Source organism: Lolium perenne, chromosome 2 (genome assembly GCF_019359855.2).
Source record: "Lolium perenne isolate Kyuss_39 chromosome 2, Kyuss_2.0, whole genome shotgun sequence".
Lineage (NCBI taxonomy): Eukaryota > Viridiplantae > Streptophyta > Magnoliopsida > Poales > Poaceae > Lolium > Lolium perenne.
In genome coordinates, this window is record NC_067245.2 from 300,983,118 (window position 1) to 301,001,888 (window position 18,771).

The window sequence follows — 18,771 nt, forward strand, 5'->3', positions numbered from 1 at the left end:
GTAGAGTCAGGGAAAATCTCCACTGTTTATTTTTACCCGACAATTCAAAAAACCTTTCTATATTTCTTCACATAAGTTTCTATATTGCACAGGGATAATGGTAGTTGGGGCTAGTTCATCTGACGGATCAGGTACTAGTTAACTGCTCTAGTGGCAATCCGCAAAAACCTACTTCAAAATCACGTCCCTGGACATGATCTCAGGATACTGGTGTAAACTTCGACAGGTGCCGCTTAAGGTCTTACCATTCTGTCGAGTCCCAGTTATATTTATCGGGTACCTAACGCGCCCGTTAGGATTTTTCTTCATATCTGTTGATACGGATAAAAGTAGCAAGCCGACGTCAGAGACGGCGCCACGCCTCACAGAACGGATCTGGGGTCTTACCGTCGCAAAGTTTTGCGGCATTCAGAAATTAATCGCAACTTTGGCGTTCTGAGAATATATTGTCGAGTGCTTATTCGGCTGTTGGAATGGCACATTTTATTGAGTCAAAGATGACTTATATTGCTTTCCCGATGGGAGTATATGCAGAGTTATTTATAACTCGAAATATACTCAGTTACTCTGTTGTCTTTCTTCTTTATGATTTCATCGGGTACGCGAACAGCGTTCCCGATGGGAGTAGCCCCCGAGGCTACAGCCAAGGACTTGTGCTTGGTTGTAGGCTCCACGCCTTATACCTGTATAGTTTCTTTCTCTCTCGAAGTTTTATAATTTCTCGGGTGCGCGAACAGCGCTCCCGATGGGAGTAGCCCCCGAGGCAATGAACAAATAATTGTATTTGATCATAGGCTCATGCCATTTTTATTGTGCCTTTCTTGATCTTTTCATTATTTCAAAGTAGCCCCCGAGCATTTGATCAAAAACTTGTATTTGATCAAAGGCTCAACATTATTTTTCCATGTCGCCTTTTATGAAGCTGTTAAGACGAACTTTTCCTTCTGCCAAGGTGACGTTATTGCTGACGATAGCCACGATTGCTAGTCAAAAAATTTCGAGAAGTCTTCTCTCGCTGCCTTACGGGCCCAATTGATCCACTATCTTGACACGTCGTGCAAATGGGGGACACACGTCCTCCGCTTTTTCCGGCGCACGTACCGTAATTTCCTTAATGTTGAATATATTTTTTACCCTTGTGTCCATCTGCCACACATTTTTCTTATCCAACGGTCCGCCGCTTGACCGCACCTGTATATAAGATCTTCTTCTTCCTCCTCGAACACTTCCGCTCGCGCCGTTCTCCTGCTCTCATCTGCAATTTTGCTCCTGCGACTCACAGCCACCGAAGCTCCTCGTTTCCAAGCTGCAAACCCTGCGCCATTGTTAATGCCTCCGCGTCGATTGACAAGGCATAACACGCCGGAGTCCTCCATGGCCGCCGTGGATCTGGGGACGGCGGAGTGGGAAAGATCGAAGATTTCCACCCAAGACATCAATATGCTGAAGAAACTGGGGACCAGCAAAAAGCCCAAAGCTTTGTGCTTCCCCAGCGAGGAGAGCTACCCAACCCCTCCAATGGGGTATCGGGTAAGTTTTGTCGACCACCTCATCCGCGGTCTTTCCGCCCCCATTCATCCTTTTCTCCGCGGGCTGCTTTTTATCTACGGTCTGCAACTCCACCACCTCACGCCAAACTCGATTCTTCATATCTCCATCTTCGTCACTCTTTGCGAGGCCTTCCTTGGCGTCCAGCCTAACTGGGCGCTATGGAAGCGCATTTTTTTCTATCGCCGTAATGGCTCTCCCAATGTCGCCTATAATATAGGCGGTGTTGTAATTTCTGTTCGTCCCACTGTCGACTACTTCGATGTCAAACTCCCTGATTCAGTTCAAGGATGGCGCAAGAAGTGGCTGTACATTCAGGAAGAGAACCATGGATGTGTTGAGGACAACATCCCTCCTTTTGATGGCGCCGAAAAAATCCTTCGCCGCCGCTCCTGGGACGCAGAGGCTACCGAAGAAGAAAAGGCGTCGACAGAGGCCTTGATGGCTCGTATCCACGAGTTGCAAAATACTCGTGGCAAAGAGTTATCGGGTATCCAAATCACGGCTTATTTTCTTAGGACTAAAGTGCAGCCACTTCAGGCTCGTAAAAACCCTCTCTGGAAGTACGCTGGTGATGAGGACGTAGATCGGCTGTCGGTGGATTTGGAGGTCAAGGATTTAGAAAAGCTTGTCCGAAAAATCTCTTCTCTCAGCAAAAAGGATTATGTTCCTTCGTCCTGTCGTGTAAAACCGTACAGCGCCACCAATGTGCTTCCCGAGGTAATTTTGTCGGTTGATTTGTTATTGCCTTGCTTTTTCCTGTAATTCCTTTTTATTGACATCTTCCCCTGTTTTATATAGAACCATCCAAATCCTGTCTCGCTTCCTCCCCTCCCTGAAGATGGAGAAGTCGAGGAAAGGGCCGTTGTTACCGACGACAACCAGGATGCCCTCTCTTTTGTGAATGAACCCGCAGATTCTCGGAAATCTGCGGGATCTATCGAAAAGGAAGCTGCCTCTGAAGGCACTGCATCGGCACAATCTCCTCCTCCTGCTGTTTCTCCAAGGAACAAAAGGAAAAAGAATGATGTCGAAGATTCCGGCACCTCCAAAGCCGAAGAAGTTGATCCTTCACGTCAGAAGGCAACTTATGATCCATATCTCGAATCCCTCGTCAGCTCGTGAGTCACTTTTATTTCCCCTTATTTCTGTACTCGAATTTTTTTTTGTCTTATCTCGTGTTTTATACTGTCAATTTTTAATCACAGTGATGATGAGGAAGAAACACCAACTCTTGACGTGGCTCCTCGAACGAGCACGTCACATACTTTAACTGTATCGGAGACGCCAGTTGAGGGAGAAGAATCCTCGCCTCCTCAACAAAACGTCGTCACCACCACTCCTCCTTCAAGCCCTCTTGCTCCTTCACCCAAAAGGACAAGGGTTGAAACGATGATGGAGCCTGCCCCTCAGTTGGGCAGCTCTTCTAATCCGCTCTTAGATGATGTAAGTTTTTTGACTTTCGTACCAGTACCTATATTTCCTCTGTTTGCTTTTTTATGCCTTCATATTTTTCTCGTACCAATACTTTGTTCTTTGTTCTTCTTTGACAGCCCATGATCAAAGAGCTTGTTCGTATCGGATCCCAATTTATTGGGTACCGTGAATATGCCAGCAGGATTGAAGGTAATAACTTTTTGCTGTCATTGTTTCTAACTTCTTGCTCCTGTTTTTGTCGCAATTTTGACTTTTCTTTTCTATTTTGACAGAGAAACTTGCAGAGGCCAACAAGCGTGCCGACGATCTTGCTCAGAAACTGGAGCGAAGTGAAGCGGCCCGCAAGAAAGCCGAATCAGATGCTGTTCAAGCTAGATCAGAGGCTGACAAAGCCAAGACTGAGGCCGCTGGTGTCGAATATCTTAGGAAGAGACTTCATGATGCCGAGACTTCGCTGAGTGAGCATATAGCTACACAATCTGCTCGCGAGGAAGCGGTCCTTAAGCGCATAAGGACACAAAATCGTCGCTTTGTCAGTGAGTATCTGAACCACTTCATATCCCTTGAATTTTCTTTCTTTCGCTCGTTTATTGATTATAAAGTTTTTATCTTGACAGATAGAACATGTCAAGAATTTGAACTTGAAGACCCCGACAATGATCCTCTTCTTGACGCCGTTTCGTTCCTTGAATTTCATGGAACAGAAGCACGCGAGGGCATTGACCAAGCCAAAGCAGGGTTGTCGCGACTCTTCCCCTACTTCTTCCCGAAGAAAGAGGAACCCACAACTTTCCTTGCTCTGGCTAAGTGCTTTAATCCTCCAGAAGATCTTGGGCTGAAGATGCACCAAGAAAATATGAAGGTCGCTGTTGAAAACACTGTTGCCTTGGTTGCTGATAGTCAGCAAACTATCGACTGGGCGAAAGTAGGCGACACGGAGCAGATAGAACAGCCAAAATGGCGATCGCTGATCAAGGCGGCAAAGCCCAATACGAAGAAAATCTTGTCCTATCTCGGGATCAAGCCATCTTCGACTCCTAGCTCATCAAAGCCGGAGGTCTAGTTGAATGCCCCTTTGCTTTTTTTCTTTTTAGCTTATCTCCTTCTTTTGGCACTACTGCCATAGTGTTCTTGGTGATGACTGCTTCAGGAGGTCTCTAGAGGTCCTTCTTTTGTAATAGACATGTACATATTATGGGAATGAATGGAAATCTATCTTTGCTCAATGATTGATGTTGAAATTTCTCTTTTTTCCAGTTAATTTTTGACAACTACACATCGACTTCTGGTCCTTCCGAGGTTTTTCCTTCGCCTCCTTCGAAGAAAACCCCTGTCGCTGTTGATTTTGTCGAAGATTCTGTGAGTGAGACTGCGGCAGAAGATTTGAAAGAGCTTCAACAACAGCTCCAGTCTGTGAAGAAGCAATCACTTATGATTATGGAACAATCTCGGAAATCCTCTGAGGGGGAAAGAGTAGCACTCCGACAAGCTCAAGATGCTATAATTGAGAAAGATGCCGCCGTTGCTGAGGCTGCTGCAGCTATGTCTCGAGAAAATTTCATGCTTCAACTGTTAACAGATGCTAGCTTGGATATGGCAGGTATGCTTCGGTATCTTTGTCACACTCTATCTTCCTTTTTTACTTGTCTTCTTGTTGCCCGCTGATTTTATCGAAATAGGTGCCTTTTTGGATGCTGCTACGGAAGATGAACGTGTTGAAGCTCGTTCTAATGTTCTTCTGAGACTTGCACGTGATCATGGTTCAAATTTTTGGGGCACACCTGAACGGACTCGCCAAATCGTCAGATTTCAAGATCGTGCTCTTCAGGTCCGCGATTTTCTCGACTTTTGCACGAGGACCTTGTCTTTAGTTTATAGGACCATGTTTCCACGTAACAAGATGCCAGAGACGCTTCCCGCTCTGATGGAACAATTTCGGGATGCTCCTCGAATCCATGGATTTGTGCGGGCCCAATTAGCTGCTGGCGCGAGGTTCGCCATGATTATGATAAAAATCTGCTATCCGAAATTAGATATGAGTCAAATTGTTCTGAAATGTCTGGCGAAGATGGCGAAGAGAAAAAGGAACTTCGGAAAATATGATGACGTTGTGACTCCTGTTGCCGAAGATATGATGGATGAACTTCTTCGACTGGACGCTGAATTCTTCGTGAAAGGCAGTTATGCGGAACATAGTACTCGCACTATAAATAATGAACGGCTGACGATAGATAATATACTGGGTAGCTCTTGAAGTTTTGTTGCTCCAAGGATTGTATCTTGTGTGTAGGAAACATAATCTATATTGTAAAGTTACTATTTTTCTGTTTTTCAGTGCCAAGCCCCCGGGCGTTTTGATGGCGATATTTTTCTCTTGTTATGATGCGAGGTTGTCCCAGGGCAAGATAATTTATATTTGTTCGCTATTATTGCGGGTACAAGCCCTGAGCTTTTCTGTTGATTGCTATTTTGCGACGTAGTTTTATTTGGCGAGGTACTTTATACCAAAGCAAGATATATATATTGTATCTTCTGGGTAGGAGCCCCCGAGCCTGTCGAAGAGATATAGAATTCCACTATCTTTATTATATGGCAGCATCGCGAGCCCGCCTCATTAAAAACCTTTCCCGGCCCCACTCGTTGCCCCGAAAAAGGAAAAGAGTGCGTATGAAAACTCGCGAGCGTTTCAGTACATTGTATGTTTACAAAGGAGACTATATTTCGACATCTAGGCGTAGAAGCGCCTGAGCTGTGCCACGTTCCAAGGATTTGGCTCAGCAATCCCCGTCTTCTTGTCCTTGAGTCTGTATGCTCCTCCTTCGATTACCTCTGTCACTATGTAAGGTCCAAGCCATGGTGACTCGAGTTTTTCATGACTTTTTTGATTTAGTTGCAAAACCAAGTCGCCAGCTTGGAAAGACCTCGGTCGCAGTCGTCGACTATGGTAATTTTTCAGGTCCTGTTGATACTTGGCAACTCGTGACAGGACTTCATCTCGAGCTTCATCAAGTGCGTCGACATCATCTTCTAAGGCTTTTCTCGAAGTTTCTTCATCGTATTCTGTAACTCTTGGAGCATCATGTTCTATTTCTATCGGCAATACTGCTTCAGCTCCGTGGACCAGAAAAAATGGCGTCTCCTGCGTCGCCGTGTTTGGTGTTGTTCGAATGCTCCACAACACACTTGGCAGCTCCCCTGGCCAAGTATGTCGAGCTTTTTCCAATGGTCCCAACAGGCGCTTCTTGATACCATTGCAGATAATGCCGTTGGCCTTCTCGACTTGACCATTGGTCTGTGGATGTGCGACAGACGCAAAACTCAGTTTGATGCCTACTTTTGCACAATATGCTTTGAACTCTTTGGAAGTAAAGTTACTGCCGTTGTCTGTGACGATGCTGTGAGGTACTCCAAATCGAAAAACGATGCTTTTCACAAACTTGATTGCTGACGCGCCGTCCGGTGAATTTATCGGCTTTGCTTCTATCCATTTAGTAAATTTGTCGACAGCAACGAGCATATACTCATATCCGCCTGGCAAAGCTTTGTGTAATTTTCCCACCATATCGAGACCCCACTGAGCAAAGGGCCAAGACAATGGGATTGGCATCAGTTCTGCTGCTGGAGAATGAGGTTTGGCGGCGAATCTTTGACACGCATCACAAGTTCGCACTATTTCCTTCGCGTTCTCGATTGCAGTTAACCAATAAAATCCCGCTCTGAAGACTTTAGCCGCGATAGCGCGGCTGCTTGCGTGATGCCCGCATATTCCTTCGTGTACATCTTTCAGGATGATCCGTCCTTCTTCGGGTGTGACACATCTCTGTAGTACGCCCGAGATACTTCGCTTATACAACTCCCCTTTTACCACAGTAAAGGCTTTAGATCGCCTAATGATTCGCCTTGCTTCAACTAGATCGTCGGGTATTGTTTTTCTTAGGATGTATGATATGTATGCCTGCATCCATGGAATTTGTACCATCATGACTAGCTCCTGTTCCTCTTCTTCTTCCAGTGATTTTTTGGTGACATCCGAAGGTTTCTCTTCCTTCTCCTTCTTCTTTGTTTTCATTGGCTTTGTTGATCTCTCACTTATTTCTTCCCAAAATACGCCTGAAGGGATTGCGAGACATTGTGACCCGATGTTTGCAAGGACATCGGCTTCATCATTGCTTAATCTACTGATGTGTTTGACCTCGCATCCATCAAACAATTTTTCCAGCTCATTGTATATCTCCTTGTATGCTATCATACTCTCATTGACTGCATCGCATTGGTTCATAACTTGCTGTGCTACCAACTGTGAGTCGCCAAAAATTTTCAGTCGGGTTGCACCGCAAGCCTTTGCCATCTTCATCCCGTGTATGAGAGCTTCATATTCTGCTTCATTGTTAGATGCGTTTGGGAACGTCATCCGCAAGACATACTTCAGCTTGTCGCCTTCAGGTGATACCAATATCACGCCTGCTCCAGCGCCTTCTAACCTTTTAGACCCGTCAAAGTTCATAGTCCAGGTTCTCGATAAATCTGGAGGTCCCGTATTTTGTAGCTCCATCCACTCTGCGAGAAAATCCGGTAAGACCTGCGATTTTATTGCCTTTCTTTTTTCATACGTGATGTCCCGAGGAGAAAGTTCTATTCCCCAAAGGGAGACACGACCCGTAGCTTCTGGGTTGTTCAATATATTTGACAGAGGAGCTTCATTGACTACTATTATCGGGTGCGCCGAAAAATAGTGTCGCAATTTTTTTGCTGTCGTAAATACTCCATACGCCAATTTCTGGTACTGAGGGTACCGCTGTTTTGACGGCGACAGTACTTCACTGATGAAATATACTGGCCTCTGAACTCCATGGAGCTTTCCTTCTTCCTCTCTCTCGACTACCAAAACCGTGCTGACCACTTGGGGTGTGGCTGCAATATATAGTAGGAGAGGTTCTTTCTCTTTAGGCGCTACCAAAATTGGTGGTCTCGAAATTGTGCGCTTGAGGTTCTCGAAGGCCCTATCTGCTTCCTCGTTCCATTGGAATTTCTCCCCTTGTTTGATCAATGCGTAGAATGGCAACGCCTTTTCTCCTAGCCTGGCAACGAATCTGCTTAAAGCTGCGACTCGCCCCATCAGCTGTTGTATTTCTTTCAACTTTGTTGGCTTCCTCATAGTTACGATGGCCTGTATTTTTCGGGATTAGCTTCGATCCCTCTCGCTGATACTAAGAATCCAAGAAGTTCTCCCGCAGGAACGCCAAAGGAGCACTTTGTCGGGTTCAACTTGAGGCAAAACTTATCAAGGTTGTCGAAGGTTTCCTTCAAATCTTCGATCAGTGTTGACCCCTTCTTTGATATTATCACGACATCGTCGATGTAGACTTGTGCATTTTTCCCAATCTGTGTTGCAAGGCACTTCTGCATCATCCGCTGATATGTTGCTCCCGCGTTTTTCAAACCAAAGGGCATTGTTTTGTAGCAAAACACGCCGTAAGGTGTTATGAACGCTGTTTTGGCCTCATCGTCTTCTTTTAGTCTGATCTGGTTATAACCAGAGTATGCATCCAAGAAGGAAAGACGTTCACATCCTGCCGTGGAGTCGATGATTTGATCGATCCTTGGGAGGGAAAAGTGATCCTTAGGACAATGTTTATTGAGACACGTAAAGTCGACGCACATGCGAAGGACTTTCGTGTGTTTCTTCGGCACCATCACTGGGTTAGCTACCCATGTGGCTTCTGTAGATATCTCTTTGATGAAACCAGCATCCTTAAGTCGGTCTATTTCTGATAACATAGCTTTGCGGTTTGGTTCTGAAAAACGCCGCAAGGGTTGTTTGATTGGTCTCGCGAGAGGATCCAAGTTGAGGTGGTGCTCGGCAAGTTCCCTGGGTACTCCTGGCATGTCAGCTGGACACCATGCAAAGATTTTCCAGTGCTCACGGAGGAACTTGACGAGCGCGCTTTCCTATGCGAGGTCCATATTTGTTGCGATGGACGTCGTTTTCTTCGGGTCCGTCGGGTGGATTTGCACTTCTTTTGAGTCCTTTGCTATGTTAAAGGTTGGTTCCCTGAGCGGCCTCCCTGTGTCTGGCAAAACATCATAATCAGTTTGCCTTGGCGCCATATATTCTGCTTGCATCCCGAAGGTTTTTGACAGTTGATGAAAATCTCTGTCGCATTTGTCAGCTAATGCAAAGCTTCCTTTGACTGTGATTGGTCCTTTGGGTCCAGGTAACCTCCACAGTAAATACATATAATGAGGTACCGCCATAAACCTAGCATATGCTGGTCGTCCCAACAAAGCATGATATTGCGATGGGAAATCCACAACTTCAAACTCCAATTTCTCTATCCTGTAATTTTCCTGTGAAAACGTGTGTCAGTTGGTGCTAGATTTGCTAGGGATATGTTCATCTTCCTTAGTGTATCTGCGTACATAAGGTTTAAGCTGCTGCCGCCATCGATGAAAACTCTCGACACATCGAAGCCAGCAATTACTGCGGGTAAAATAAGTGCGGATTACCCAGGTCGAGGGACCTGCTGCGGGTGATCCGCAATTGTAAAGCCGATATCCTTTCCCGACCAATTTAGGTAGTCAACTGTTGGTGGAGGCATCTTTTCTGCCATGAATACTTGCCGCGAAATTACTTTCTGCGCCCTGTTAGATGGTCTAGCTTTCTGAATCATCAAGACTGCGCCATTAGAATTGGGATCAACATACAGAGGTGGTTGTGGTGCTGCCGCTATTCTGAGCTGGTGCCGATTCTCGTATGTAATCGCGGGGGGAGGTGGGAGATGTATCTCGCTCCTTGGTCCCTGGTGATTTCTATTCATTGCTTGGGTATTTGCAATTCCTGCGGCTCGCAACAGTGCCTGAAAGTTACGGCAGTCTTTTTGGAGATGTCCTGATTGTCGCTTTCCGTTGCTATCGAGAAAAAAATGCATCTGACACGGTCCGTTCATCATCTCCTCGGGGGACACATAGGGTCTTTGAAACCTTGGTCCACTATTTTGCCTGTGACCGCGAGAATCACCTCTATTGTCGCCTTGTTGTTCATTACTTCTTTGGTAGTCATCTCGACTATTTCCTCCAGGATTTCCTCGGAAGCCAGCCGATATGTGGCCGGGAGCATCATTGTTGTAGAACTGGCCAGAAAATCGCCTTCTATTTTGAAAATTTTGACCGCGGTCCTCTTCTGGCGACCTGTGTCGCTTGTTATATATTGCGTCTTCTCCATCTGCCCACTTGTTGGCTATCTCCATCAGTGCTGATATTGTCTTGGGGTTGGTTCTCCCTAAGTCCTCGACGAAATCTCCCCGTCGGATTCCTGCCACGAACGCGTCTATTGCTCTTTCGTCAGATATATCTTCTGCCGAATTTTTAATAATGTTCCACCTCTGTATATATTTTCTCATCGACTCGTCGTGTTTCTGTCGGCACGCCCTCAACTCTTCCAATGACGCAGGTTTCTTGCAGGTGGATCGGAAGTTTCTCACGAAAATATCTTCAAAACTATCCCAGTTGTCGATGGAACCTGGGGAAAGTTTCTTTATCCAAGATCTCGCGGCACCACTCAGGTGGACTTGGATACTTTGCATGGCTGTTGCTCTGGTTCCTCCTACCAGCTTCACCATCTCGAGATAATCAACGAGCCAATCCTCGGGATCCTGCAGACCGTCGAATTTTTTGAAATTCTCGGGTAACTTAAACCCTTTTGGTATTCGAGTTTTTCGGACTCGTCTTGTAAAGCACGGAAGCCCGCACAGATCTTCATCAGCGACTTCTGGTGAAAGCCGATGTTCGCTTCTTTCTTACCGCGCTCTGTCTACCCTTACCTGAGCCGCCGTATCTCTTGCCCCACTTGTTCTTGGTGGATCTTGCACTGCAGCAGTAGGTCGTGGACTATTTTGCCTTGCGGTTCCTTCGGGAGGTGTAGCTGTGAATGCTGTTCCCATGACTCCAACTCCAGCCATTGCCATATTGAACAATGCTTCTCTCGGGTCTCCGGGGGGTGGTCTGGACGCGAGGATGTAAGCTTGCGTTGCCATGTATCCTGCTTCTGGCGTTTTCGGGATGATATTTCCCCTTGTATCAATCGACATGAAAGACATGTCGAGGTTTTGAATTATGTTGCCTCTCTTTGCTTCAGGTATATTTTGCAGCCGAGATATTGCCCTCCTCCGAGCTTCTCTGTGACTATCTCCTGAAGTTCCTGATTGTCGACTGAGTTCTGCTCGACGCCTGCTTGACGCGGATGCTGCCTCTTTTCTTCTATTCAAGGATGCTGTTTGTTTTTCCAACTCCCTACTCACACGAGCAAGTCTATATTGATAGGCTTGTAATTCCTCGGCAGTAGCTATGGTGGTCATTGGTTCGGAACCATCCATGGCTCTTGCAGCCCTATCCCACGCTGCTTGCGGGAGTTGGACTCTTTCGCGAGGTGAGGTCCCGACATATTTGGTGCCTAAGCCTCTTCTGAGATCAGCGGGATCGATGTATGGGTTTCCCAAATCATCGAAAGCCTCTGATGTCTCTGGTTCTGCTCGGCTTGCCTCTTCAATTGCATACACTTGATGATATTTTGAGTATTGATTTTTGTCGGGATTGGTGACACCATCATAAAGATTGGTGAAGACCTTTCCGATGGCGACAGATTTGTCGATGAAGCTGTTGACGCTGTCGGAGTCGCTGCTTATAAAGGAGTCCGCAGTCGACCCGAAGGATGTGTCGCTGAAGATCTTGATGAACTTTTCGCTTGCCTTGGTGTCGATGAAACGTGGCGACGAAAACTCTTCATCACTTGTTGAAAAGTCAGAATCGATCGCTGAAAATTTCGACGAGATCGGAACTTCGAGACGATAAGATCCTTCCTTGTTGACGCTGAATCGGAATTCTCCGAACTTCATAACGATGGGCTCCTCCAGGTACGCACATGCATCCAAACGGGAGGGCGGGTGAGGAATAAAATCGACTAGATCAGTTTTTTCCTGTTTACCTCGATCCATCGTATTGCTTGCTACCGACGAAGTCGACGATTCTGGACGTGCCATCGAGATCAGCTCCTTGCAACCTCTAGATCCCACAGACGGCGCCAATTGACAAGGTATCAACTTGTCAATGCCTACAGATTGTAGACTAGGGTTTCGTTGGATGTAGAAGGCAAGTAGATCTCGAAGGTTTCAGCCGAAAAGTGCTCGACGATGTAAAAACTAGGGTTTGAAAGATAATGATTTGATTCTTTCTGCGTCCCTCGACTCCCCCTTATATAAGAGGCGGAGCCGAGGATTTCGTATTGTACAAGTTACAGAGTCCGGGTAGGTTTCTAACTCCTCCCGCAAGATTACAAAATAATGCTTCCTATTACTACTTTAGCTTTTCTTAACAACATCTTGGGCTTCCAAACCTTCTTATTCTTCGGGTAGTGGGCCTTCAGTAAACCCCGGGTACCATCATCGGCAGGCCCATTGGGGATGCCTATGTCACCTGGGCAAAGCACTTTTCTGGCACTGTTACTACTTCTCATATATATTCATACCACATGTATTTCACTATCTCTTCGCCGAACTAGTGCACCTATTAGGTGTGTTGGGGACACAAGAGACTTCTTGCTTTGTGATTGCAGGGTTGCATGGGAGGGATATCTTTGACCTCTTCCTCCCTGAGTTCGATAAACCTTGGGTGATCCACTTAAGGGAAACTTGCTGCTGTTCTACAAACCTCTGCTCTTTGAGGCCCAACACTGTCTACAAGAATAGAAGCTCCCGTAGACATCAAGCACTTTTCTAGCGTCGTTGCCGGGGAGGAAAGGTAAAAGGCACTCATACTCCGGTTCCAGGTAACAGTACTTTTCTGGCGCCATTGTGTTTGTGCTCGAAGCTATTTCCTTTAGATCCTGCAATTGCATCTTTTTGTTTCTTGTTTACACTAGTAAGGCATAATGGACAACAATGAGCTTCTTATTCTATTTCCTGATTTAAGACATGGATGGTTTGATCCGAAAATTAAAAAACCCATGGAACATATTAGCATGAACACATTGAACACCATTGTTGCTAATGATATGGGAGAATTTAAGCTTGGGGAAGCTGGTTTTGATGAGCATGACCTTTTTTATCCCCCAAGCATTGAGGAGAAAATTTTCTTTGATGATACTTTGCCTCCTATTTATGATGATTATAATGATAGTAGTCTTTTGGTGCCGCCTGTTATGGAGGATACATTTGACTATGATTACAATATGCCTCCTATATTTGATGATGAGAATAATAATGATAGCTACTTTGTTGAATTTACTCCCACTACAACTAATAAAATTGATTATGCTTATGTGGAGAGTAATAATTTTATGCATGAGACTCATGATAAGAATGCTTTATGTGATAGTTATATTGTTGAGTTTGCTCATGATACTACTGAAAGTTATTATGAGAGAGGAAAATATGGTTGTAGAAATTTTCATGTTACTAAAATGCCTCTCTATATGCTGAAATTCTTGAAGCTGCACTTGTTTTATCTTTCTATGCTTGTTGCATTATGCTTCTTGAACTTGTTTATTTACAAAATTCCTATGCATAGGAAGCTGTTAGACTTAAATTTGTTTTGAATTTGCCTCTTGATGCTCTCTTTTGCTTCAACTACTATTTCTTATGAGTGCATCATTAAAACTGCTGAGCCCATCTTAATGGCTATAAAGAAAGAACTTCTTGGGAGATAACCCATGTGTTTATTTTGCTACAGTACCTATATTTTATATTTGTGTCTTGGAAGTTGTTACTACTGTAGCAACCTCTCCTTATCTTAGTTTTGTTGCATTGCTGTGCCAAGTAAAGTCTTTGATAGTAAGGTTCATACTAGATTTGGATTACTGCGCAGAAACAGATTTCTTGCTGTCACGAATCTGGGCCTAATTCTCTGTAGGTAACTCAGCAAATTATGCCAATTTACGTGAGAGATCCTCAGATATGTACGCAACTTTCATTCAATTTGAGCATTTTAATTTGAGCAAGTCTGGTGCCTCAATAAAATTCGTCTTTACGGACTGTTCTGTTTTGACAGATTCTGCCTTTTATTTCGCATTGCTTCTTTTGCTATGTTAGATGGATTTCTTTGTTCCATTGACTTCCAGTAGCTTTGAGCAATGTCCAGAAGTTTTAAGAATGATTGTGTCACCTCTGAACATGTGAGTTTTTGATTATGCACTAACCCTCTAATGAGTTTGATTTGAGTTTGGTGTGGAGGAAGTTTTCAAGGGTCAAGAGAGGAGGATGATACAATATGATCAAGAAGAGTGAAAGCTCTAAGCTTGGGGATGCCCCGGTGGTTCATCCCTGCATATTTCAAGAAGACTCAAGCATCAGCTTGGGGATGCCCAAGGCATCCCCTTCTTCATCGACAAATTATCAGGTTCCTTCTCTTGAAACTATATTTTTATTCGGCCACATCTTATGTACTTTGCTTGGAGCGTCTGTGTGCTTTTGTTTTTGTTTTTGTTTGAATAAATTCATGCTTGTGTGGGAGAGAGACATGCTCCGCTGGTTCGTATGAACACATGTGTTCTTAGCTTTTAATTTTCATGGCGAAGGTTGAAACTGCTTCGTTAATTGTTATATGGTTGAAATCGGAAAATGATACATGTAGTAATTGCTAAAATGTCTTGGATAATGTGATACTTGGCAATTGTTTTGCTCATGTTTAAGCTCTTGCATCATATACTTTGTACCTATTAGTGAAGAAATACATAGAGCTTGTTAAAATTTGGTTTGCATGAGTGGTTTCTCTAGAGTCTAGATATTTTCTAGTAAAGAGTTTGAACAACAAGGAAGACGGTGTAGAGTCTTATAATGTTTACAATATGTCTTTTATGTGAGTTTTGATGTACCGGTTCATCCTTGTGTTTGTTTCAAATAACTTTGCTAGCCTAAACCTTGTATCGAGAGGGAATACTTCTCATGCATCCAAAATCCTTGAGCCAAACACTATGCCATTTGTGTCCACCATACCTACCTACTACATGGTATTTCTCCGCCATTCCAAAGTAAATTGCTTGAGTGCTACCTTTAAATTTCTATCCTTTACCTTTGCAATATATAGCTCATGGGACAAATAGCCTAAAAACTATTGTGGTATTGAATATGTACTTATGCACTTTATCTCTTATTAAGTTGCTTGTTGAGCGATAACCATGTTCCTGGGGACGCCATCAACTACACTTTGTTGAATATCATGTGAGTTGCTATGCATGTCCGTCTTGTCTGAAGTAAGGGAGATTTACCACTAAAATGGTTAGAGCATGCATAATGTTAGAGAAGAACATTGGGCTGCTAACTAAAGCCATGATCCATGGTGGAAGTTTCAGTTTTGGACAAATATCCTCAATCTCATATGAGAAAATTAATTGTTGCTACATGCTTATGCATAAAAGAGGAGTCCATTATCTGTTGTCTATGTTGTCCCGGTATGGATGTCTAAGTTGAGAATAATCAATAGCGAGAAATCCGATGCGAGCTTTCTCCTTAGACCTTTGTACAGGCGGCATAGAGGTACCCCTTTGTGACACTTGGTTAAAACATGTGCATTGCGATGATAATCCAGGTAATCCGAGCTAATTAGGACAAGGTGCGGGCACTATTAGTATACTATGCATGAGGCTTGCAACTTGTACGATATAATTTACATAACACATATGCTTTATTACTACCGTTGACAAAATTGTTTCTTGTTTTCAAAACCAAAGCTCTAGCACAAATATAGCAATCAATGCTTCCCTCTACGAAGGGCCATTCTTTTACTTTTATGTTGAGTCAGTTCACCTATCTCTCTCCACCTCAAGAAGCAAACACTTGTGTGAACTGTGCATTGATTCCTACATACTTGCATATTGCACTTGTTATATTACTTTACATTGACAATATCCATGAGATATACATGTTACAAGTTGAAAGCAACCGCTGAAACTTAATCTTCCTTTGTGTTGCTTCAATACCTTTACTTTGAATTATTGCTTTATGAGTTAACTCTTATGCAAGACTTATTGATGCTTGTCTTGAAGTACTATTCATGAAAAGTCTTTGCTTTATGATTCATTTGTTTACTCATGTCATTTACCATTATTTGGATCGCTGCATTCATTACATGTGCTTACAATAGTATGATCAAGGTTATGATGGCATGTCACTCCAAAAATTATCTTTGTTATCGTTTACCTGCTCGGGACGAGCAGAAACTAAGCTTGGGGATGCTGATACGTCTCCGACGTATCGATAATTTCTTATGTTCCATGCCACATTATTGATGATATCTACATGTTTTATGCATACTTTATGTCATATTTATGCGTTTTCCGGAACTAACCTATTGACGAGATGCCGAAGGGCCAGTTCCTGTTTTCTGCTGTTTTTGGTTTCAGAAATCCTAGTAAGGAAATATTCTCGGAATTGGACGAAATCAACGCCCAGAGTCTTAAAACTCCACGAAGCTTCCAGAACACCCGAGAGCCGCCAGAGGGGGGCCACAGGGGCCCCAGATGATAGGGTGGCGCGGCCAGGGCCTGGGCCGCGCCCCCCTATTGTGTCACCGCCTCGTCGCCCCTCCGACTCCGCCTCTTCGCCTATATAAAGGTCCCTGACCTAAAACATCGAGACGAAAAAGCCACGGTACGAGAAACCTTCCAGAGCCGCCGCCATCGCGAAGCCAAGATCTGGGGGACAGGAGTCTCTGTTCCGGCACGCCGCCGGGACGGGGAAGTGCCCCCGGAAGGCTTCTCCATCATCAACACCGCCATCTTCATCACCGCTGCTGTCTCCCATGAGGAGGGAGTAGTTCTCCATCGAGGCTAAGGGCTGTACCGGTAGCTATGTGGTTCATCTCTCCCTATGTACTTCAATACAATAATCTCATGAGCTGCCTTACATGATTGAGATTCATATGATTATGTTTGTAATCTAGATGTCATTATGCTAGTCAAGTGGATTTTACTTATGTGATCTCCGGAGACTCCTTGTCCCACGTGTGTAAAGGTGACAGTGTGTGCACCGTGTGGGTCTCTTAGGCTATATTTCACAGAATACTTATTCACTGTTATGAATGGCATAGTGAAGTGCTTATTTATATCTCTTTATGATTGCAATGTGTTTTGTATCACAATTTATCTATGTGCTACTCTAGTGATGTTATTAAAGTAGTTTATTCCTCCTACACGGTGTAATGGTGACAATGTGTGCATCGTGTAGTACTTGGCGTAGGCTATGATTCTGATCTCTTGTAGATTATGAAGTTAACTATTGCTATGATGGTATTGATGTGATCTATGCCTACTTTTGTAGCGTGAAGGTGACAGTGTGCATGCTATGTTAGTACTTGGTTTGGTTATGTTGATCTGTCATGCACTCTAAGGTTATTTAAATATGAACATTGAATATTGTGGAGCTTGTTAACTCCGGCATTGAGGGTTCGTGTAATCCTACACAGTTAGTGGTGTTCATCATCCAACAAGAGAGTGTAGAGTCTAGCATCTATCTATTTATTCTGTTATGTGATCAATGTTGAGAGTGTCCACTAGTGAAAGTATAATCCCTAGGCCTTGTTTCCAATACTGCTATCGCTGCTTGTTTACTGTTTTACTGCATCCGTACTTCCTGCAATATTACCATCATCAACCACACGCCAGTCCTGGGCAAAGCACTTTTCTGGCACTGTTACTACTGCTCATATATATTCATACCACCTGTATTTCACTATCTCTTCGCCGAACTAGTGCACCTATTAGGTGTGTTGGGGACACAAGAGACTTCTTGCTTTGTGGTTGCAGGGTTGCATGGGAGGGATATCTTTGACCTCTTCCTCCCTGAGTTCGATAAACCTTGGGTGATCCACTTAAGGGAAACTTGCTGCTGTTCTACAAACCTCTGCTCTTGGAGGCCCAACACTGTCTACAAGAATAGAAGCTCCCGTAGACATCAGACGTATCACCAGAGAAGGTACCTAGCAACTACCTTGTGCATCGATGATGGAGAGGATGAAGAGGCTAAGCCGGCAGGTGACCCATTGACGGTGCTGCAGCTAATCCGGAGCCTCCTTCGTGGGTACCTGGGAATGGCGGCGGAGGATGAAGGTAGGGTTAGGTTTCGCGGGGGCGAGGGGTGGAGGCATCGGAGCTCGTGCGCGCGAGCGCGGTATACATGGCTTACCTCGGGGGCGCGGCGGTGGCGGGAGGAGGAGGCGACAAAGGAGAGCACTGCGACGAGGAAGAGCAGCAGAAGGGCGAGGTCCTTCAGGCCGTGGCCGCGTCCCATCTGGCGCTCACGGAGGTGTCCATGGGATGGGACGGCCAAGCAAAGACGCGGGCGAGGCAGGGGCGCCGGAGCTCCCTTGCAGCGAGCGGCCTTGGAGACCACCTCCCTCCTCCGTGGACGGGCAGCGGCTCACACGGCCAGCAAATCGACGGCGAGGGACAGCCGCACAACATGGGAGAGGCCGCTCCTATTGATGGTTCGCCGCTCCAGCCGGCCCGTCGCGCGAAGGGTCGTGGCAGAGGGAGGAGGAAGGGGAGGCGGCGCGCGGGCTGGGACGAAGAGGCAGGGGCACGCGAGCGGAGACGAGGAGGAGGAGGCGAAGCGAACGTGCGGGGATTGGGGGAGTGCGGGCGGCGGCTAGGGTTTTCACCATGCTCTTTTATACGATAGGATAAAAAATTGGACGGCCAAGATGCGCCGCAAGATCCATCCGACGGTTAGAAAACTGATGTCGCGGTGGATGGCCTGAGAATGCCCCGTGGGGGCATCATATATACCTTCAGATGATATA

At 45.1% G+C, this 18,771-nt stretch overlaps 1 long non-coding RNA gene across 5 annotated transcripts in view; it reads right to left on the minus strand.

The window, feature by feature from the left end:
• LOC127336025 (uncharacterized) overlaps positions 1-18,056 on the minus strand; it is a 29,168-nt gene extending 11,112 nt beyond the window's left edge. For 4 of the 5 annotated variants that reach the window (XR_011752787.1, XR_011752786.1, XR_007873134.2 and 1 more), the window contains exon 1: positions 17,961-18,056. This is a non-coding gene — a long non-coding RNA (uncharacterized lncRNA). Of the gene's footprint in view, positions 1-17,949 lie in introns of all 5 variants that reach the window. The other variant, XR_007873136.2, reaches the window with a different exon arrangement.
• Positions 18,057-18,771: the final 715 nt, after the last annotated feature.